Source organism: Pteronotus mesoamericanus, unplaced genomic scaffold (assembly GCF_021234165.1).
Source record: "Pteronotus mesoamericanus isolate MK-2021 breed Mesoamerican mustached bat unplaced genomic scaffold, CSHL_Meso_final scaffold_36, whole genome shotgun sequence".
In the NCBI taxonomy this organism is placed as follows: Eukaryota; Metazoa; Chordata; class Mammalia; order Chiroptera; family Mormoopidae; genus Pteronotus; species Pteronotus mesoamericanus.
Genome location: NW_026555313.1, coordinates 23,562,633 through 23,569,647, shown reverse-complemented (window position 1 = coordinate 23,569,647; position 7,015 = coordinate 23,562,633).

Below are 7,015 nucleotides of genomic sequence, written 5' to 3'. Positions count from 1 at the left end.
AAGCTTTCTGGGTTGCAGTATGGGGGCTGCTGGGTGTGGGCCAGGCTCTTGAAAGAGAGTAAATGATGACACAGCAGTGGGGGACAGGGCCCTTGACACTGGGATCAGCTCTGGAGAGAAGGCAGGGAGCAGCTATGATGAAGCAGCCACTAAGATTGGCCACTAAAGGAGGACATCAGGCTCCCTGTTAGCAAGGAAACAAGTGCCAGACTTGGAGTTTGGCATTGCAGGTCTCAGTAATCTGATCCAAATGCATTGCTTTTGTTTTTAAGGTAATAAGTATTTATAGAAAGTCTCTTGTGTTCCCCCGAACTTATGTCTCACTATCCCCTCCCCTTTAGGTGCACTATTGTCTAACTCCATTAACTCCTGTGGTCTTCTCTCTTCCTGCTCCCTCCTTCCTTTCATGCCTCCTCATTTTTGCTTAAGGTGTTTCCTAAAACTTGGCAGTCCTTCCCTCACAACTGCGCTAGACTAAAATCTCATATCCTCCATGCCATCTCAGTTCTCCTTTCTCCACAAAAATTCTCCTAAATCAAAGTAATTTTTTCCTCCCTTAAACTTCATCTAGCATTCTTGCTTTTTACCCTGCATTGTAGCTATTTATGTACTACACTCTTCTACTAGGCTATGAGAATCTTTGGTGCAAAGTCACTCGTGATTCATCTTTTCTCTCCTGTCCCCAAGAACTTTGTACCTAGCAGGTATTCAAGAATTGTCTTTGACTGACTGACTGACAAATGAATGAATGAAGAGGGAATGAGAGTGGGGCCAGTGGAGGAGAGGACTCAGGGGATTCTGGCTCTCCCTGGAGACTTTCTGTGGGCCGGGCCTGTCGTGCTTATCCTGGGGCTGCAGGTAAGGTCAGGAGAAAGAATATGGGCTTCAAATCTCAGCCTTGTTCAGACTCAGTAGCTGTGTGACCTTGGGCAAGTTTCTATATATTTTTCCTCAAGTATAAATGATATAATACCTATCTCTAAAGATTATTGTGAGGATCAATGTATGGTCAATACATGAAAACACCTAATACCTAGTAAGTGCTCAATAAAGTTTGTTGACCAGTTATCCAAGTGAGAGTAATTTTTTAGCCTCTCTTTTTAGGCAGGGCTGAGGATGGGGTGGGCATTTGCTTTACTTCTCTTTATAGTAGAGATATCTGTGTACTTGTTGACTCTTTTCTATTGGATTATAACCTAGCACAGTGCAAGCAGAGTCTGCAATCCAGAGGTTTGGTGAATGGAAGGATAAACATGAGCATGAAAACTAAATCAACAGCCTCTGGAGTCTAAAATCCTACTTCCAGTTCTGGGTGGTGATCCACCCTTGACTCTTTAGGGCCTCATGTGCGTTCTAAGGATTGGCCACTGAGGCAGAATTAGGAGAGGGGCTTGGCTTACCCTCAGGGGCAATCACTCTGTTCTTGATGGCTGACCTGGAAACAAACTGGTGCTTTCTGCTCTTGCCAGGCCTGGGATGGAGAGGAGAAAGCCACAATACACTGAGACCTACAAACCAGCCCGGTATGGAAAATGGACATTGGCCCTGGCTTTATGGCTATAGAACTCACTGTCCTGGATATTGGTCCAAGAGACTGACTACTGTTTAGCTGCAGAGAGAGGATTCCTTGGGCTGGGCAGTCAGGAGAGTTATTGGGGAGGTGCCTGGGGATAGGGAAGGAGCCCCAAACTGGCCTCAACAAGTTTTCATGCCTCCAGTTTCTTCTGAGAGAGGTTCTCGTAACAGCAGCACAAAAGCTGTATGAGGGCTCCTGTCTGTACTCTGAGGCTAGCGCACAGTGACGTGGTATGTGTGGGCACACCCTTGAGAGAAATTGGCTTCGCTGCTGCCCAGAGGTTGCTGAGCTGGAGGAATTTTTGGTGGGAGGGCCCTTAGGAGGCCACAGTCTGTCTCTAGTCTTTTTCCTCTGTGAAGAAGTCTGTGTGGAACCTGATTTCAGAGGGTCCATCCACTCTTTCCTCCCCATGCTGGGGTTCTCTATGGGAGTTTCTATAGCCCTGCTGAAACCGGGGAGAGGGGGAGAGGGTGTTCTCCACCCCAAAACCAGCCAAGGACTTTGGAGTGTGCCACTTAGAGCCATATCCTCAGGGGGCAGTGGAGCTTGTCAGCCCCAACATCTGAATTTAAGAGAAGCAGCTGGAACCTGGGCAGGAATAGAAGAGTGCTTTAGGGAGTCTTTAAAGATTTTATTTATTTACTGTTAGAGAGAGGGGAAGGGAATAAGAGAGGAAGAGAAATATGCAAGAGATACATTGATAGGTTGCCTCTCACATACCTCCAACTGGGGACCTGGCCCACAGACCCGGCACGTGCCCAGCCTGGGAATCGAACGAATGACTTTTCCATTTGCAGACTGGCACTCAACCCACTGAGCCAAACCAGCCAGGGTGCTTTGTAGAGTCTTTAGTTACAGACTATACCTCATTTTCTTTAAGGATTTTAAGGTGTTTTTTCTTTTTAGCCTTGTTTTTTTTTCTTTTTAAAAATCTAATTATACCATGTAAGAACACATTATTTTTGTAAATGACTTAAACATTATAAAAAAAAAACCCTTTGATAAATACCAATAATATGGCTCCCTCTTCTCCCCAGGAATAAGCATAGCGGCAAGGTCAGTGCACTATCTCTCCAGATCTGTCCAGGCACCATAGAAAAAAAAAATCATGTATTATTTTGCTTTTTTTTTTTTAAAAAAAATTTTAAACAAGGAGTTTATTTTTTTAAAAGATTTTACTTATTTATTTTCAGAGATAGAGGAAGGGAGGGAAAAAGGAAAAGAAATATGCATGTCCCCAACTAGAGATCTAGCCTGCAACCTAGGCATGTTCCCTGGCAGGGAATTGAACCATCGAGCTTCTAGTTCACGGGCCAGCACCCAATCCACTGAGGCACACCAGCCAGGGCTAAACAAGAAGTTTATTTAAACAACAAGATACTTGACTTAAAGGGAAAACTACCTAAAATTCATTTCTTTTAGAGTAATTTATCCCTACTTAGAGACAAATTATCCTGCATATTACAGCTACATCCAAAATCATTATAAAATTGTCCTTGGCTTAAAATGATAAATGTAACACATTAGAATTCTCCAATCAAACAAGGTATGCAAGGGTTTTCACATTTTTGTGTGTGTGTGTTAAACAGGGAGAGCAAAATAGCTTACTGGAATATAAAGATAACAGCTGAGGAGAATCAAGATGGCGGAGGAGTGGGTGGAAGTCACACTGACTTTCTCCCAGGACCAACCTGGAATTACAACTAAATTGTGGAGAAATCACCTGGAACAAACAACTGAACAAGAGCAAGAGAGGAGACTTGTAACCTCAGAGACAGAAGAATTGGCTTTAGCGCAATCTAACTGCATGAAAGGACCCAATAACCCCACCACCAGGAGGAACTCTGCCCTGCCCTGAGCTGTCTAAGGTGGCCTGCTGAGTGCAGAGTGACTAGATTAACAGTTGAAGGAGACGGCCACAGACAGTAGATTCCTGGAAGTCTCGAACAGACTGCCTAAGGTCAGACAGGGACAACATCTGACATCATCAGAGGCAGATCCAGAAAGTAAAAACAGTAGTCTCCTACCATAGAAGTTCACACCACTAAGTCAGGAAACCAAGACAGATCAACTTAAAAAGGAGAAGCAAAAAAAGAAGAGTCTCACAAATGATGGGAAGACAAAGAAACACCCCCCAACTGAAGGGAAAGGAGGAATCCCCAGAAAGAGAACTAAATGAAATAGGGGCAAGTAAACTATCAGATACTGAGTTCAAAACAATGGTTTGAAGGAAGCTCAGTGAGTTCAGTGAGCTCAGAGAGAATTATCAAAAACTACAGGGAAGCTATGAGGAACTTACTGCAAACTATATCAGCCTGAAAAAGGACACAGAAACTATCAATAAGAGACAAGAGGAAATGAAGAATACAAATTCCGAATTGAAGAACACAGTAGAAGGAATCAAAAGCAGGCTAGATGAAGCTGAGGATTGAATCAGCGAGTTGGAGGACAAGGTAGAAAAAAAGCTCCCAGAAGCAGCAAGAAAATGATAAAAGACTCAAAAAGAATGAAGAGGAATTGAGGGAAATGCAGGACAATCTGAAACGTAATAATATCCGTATAATAGGGATAGCAGAAGGAGAAGAGGATGGGGAAGGGATAGAGAACCTGTTTGTAAAAGTAATGATGGAAAACTTCCCTAATTGGAGGAGAGAAAAAGTCTCCTGGGTCCAGGAAGCACAGAGGACCCCATTCAAGAGGAACCCAATGAGGCCCACTCCAAGGCACATCATCATTAAAATGGCAAATATCAAAGACAAAGAGAGAATCCTAAAGGAAACAAGGGGAGAGAGGTAGTAATATATAAGGGAGCCCTGATAGGCTAGCAGCTGACTTCTGAACAGAAACACCAAAAGCCAGAAGGGAGTGGCAAATATTCCAAGTCATGAAAAGCAAAGGCCTGCAACCAAGATTGCTCTACCAAGCAAGGCTCTCAAGTAAAATGGAAGGCGAAATAAGGAGTTTCCCAGACATAAGAAGACCAAAAGAATACACCTCCATCAAACCAGCACTGCAAAATATGCTAAAGGGACTGCTTTAAGATGAAGAAAAAGAGTCTATGAATACCCAGTTTCTTTCACAGTTGCCAATACTTGATATTACCAATATTTTTTAATATGTATTAATCTGATTGTGACAATGATGTGTTATTTTAATTGTTCCTTTATTACTTGTTGAAACTAAACCTGTTTTTGTATATATCTTGCATATTTCTTATTTTTAAAGAGCTTTAAATGACTTTTTGGTATTCTTTATGCATTTTTTGATTAAATGTTTGTAGAATTTTTTTCCCTAAAAACCCCCCACAAAACAAACCATTAACCCTTTTGTAGATGTGTTGCAAATACTTTCCTATTCTATTACTTGTCTTTTAACTTTTTTTATATGTGTATTACTGTACAGTCTTAAATGTTTAATATAGTCATATTGTCAGTATTTTACTTTATAGCTTTTGGGTTTGAATATTTTACTTCAGGGTAAGAAAAATATCAGTTTGTATTTTCTCCTAGAACTCCTTAGATTCTACATATTGATTTTTAACTCACTTGAATATTTCCTGTATAATGTGTGAAATAGGGCTATTTGTTTTCTTTCAAGTAAGAGTGATCCATACATGTTATTTGTTGAATAAGCCTTATTTTCCCCATTGATTTGAAATAGCATCTTAATCATATATTACATTGTTAGACAGATATATATGTTTGTTTCTAGAATGCTCATTATATTCCAATGATCTACTTGATTATTTCTGTGCTGGTATCATGTTGGTTTAAACATTGAGACTTTATAATGGTTTTAAGTTTTTTAATATTTTATAATTAACTTTGACATTTAAAAAATAAATAAAATCAATCTACATTTAAGAAAGAAAGTGAGAGAGATGGAACACTTTCCTTTTGTGACAACATGGATGGGACTGGAGTATATTAAGCTAAGTGAAATAAGCCCGTTGATGAAAGACTAATACCATATGATCTCACCTATAAGCAGACTCTATTCAACAAAATAAACTAACCAAAAAAAATAAACCACAGACATGGAAACATGGAGCAGACTGAAAGTGACCAGAGGGGATGGGGAAGGAGGCCAATGGTGGAAAGAAGGGGAAGGGACTAGACAAAGAACATGTATGAATTACCCATGGACATGGACAACAGAGTGGGAATTGACTGTGGGATTGGGGGCTGGGGGTGGGCTGGGTGGAGGGGGGTAAATGGGGAAAATTGAGACAACTGTAATAGAATAAACATGATTTATAAATTTAAAAAATAAATGAAATAAAAATAAAAATAAAACAAAACAACAAAAAAAGAGCTGAATGAGTATGACACTAATGGAGAAAGGGCGTATTTTCACAGAACCAGCATTTTTCCCCAACCCATATCCATTTGATAGCAATCAAAACTTACCCTTGGCCATTTAATTTAAAAAAATGCAAATTTTTTGCATATACATCAGTTGCTTTATGTACAATAAAGGAATGGGGAAAGGGAAAATCAAAGAATAGAAAAAGCTATACTGTAGTAGTCAGGATGTAATAGAACCAAACTGCAGTTTTCTTTTTATTTATTTATTTATTTATTCATTACAACTTTTTTATTGTTTAAATACATTTGTCTCCATTTTCCTGCCACCGCTTTCTCCTGCCCCACCCTCAGTCCTTCCTCACTTTGGCTTTGTCCGTGGGTTCTTTATACATGCTCCTTGACTTGACCCTTCCCCTTCTTCCTTCCCTCTTGTTACTGTCGGTTTCTTTTTTCTTTCAATGCTGTTGGTTATATTTTCCTTGCTTGTTTGTTTTGTTGATTAGTGATAAGTGATTCCACTTATAGGTGAGATCATATGGTATTTGTCTTTCACCCCCTGGCTTATTTCACTTAGCATAATGCTCTCCAGTTCCATCCATGCTGTCACGAAGGGTAGTAGCTCTTTCTTTCTTTCTTCTGCGTATTATTCCATTGTGTAAATGTACTACAGTATTTTGATCTACTCATCTATTGATGGGCACTTAAGTTGCTTCCAGCACTTGGCTATTGTAAATTGTGTTGCTATGAACATTGGGTTGCATAGGTTCTTTTGAATTGGCATTTTGGGATTCTTAGGGTATAATCCCAGCAGTGGAATTGCTGGGTCAAAAGGCAGTTCCATTATTAGCTTTTTGAGGAAATTCCAAACTGTTTTCCACAGTGGCTGCACCAGTCTGCATTCCCACCAACAGTGTAATAGGGTTCCCTTTTCTCCACAACCTTGTCAGCACTTGTTTGTTGATCTGTTTAGGATGGCCATTCTAACCAGTATGAAGTGGTATCTCATTGTGGTTTAAATTTGCATTTCTCTGATGGCTAGTGATGCTGAGCATCTTTTCATGTGTCTCTGGGCCCTGTGTATGTCCTCCTTGGAGAAGTGTCTGTTCAGGTCCTTTGCCCATTTTTTAATTGG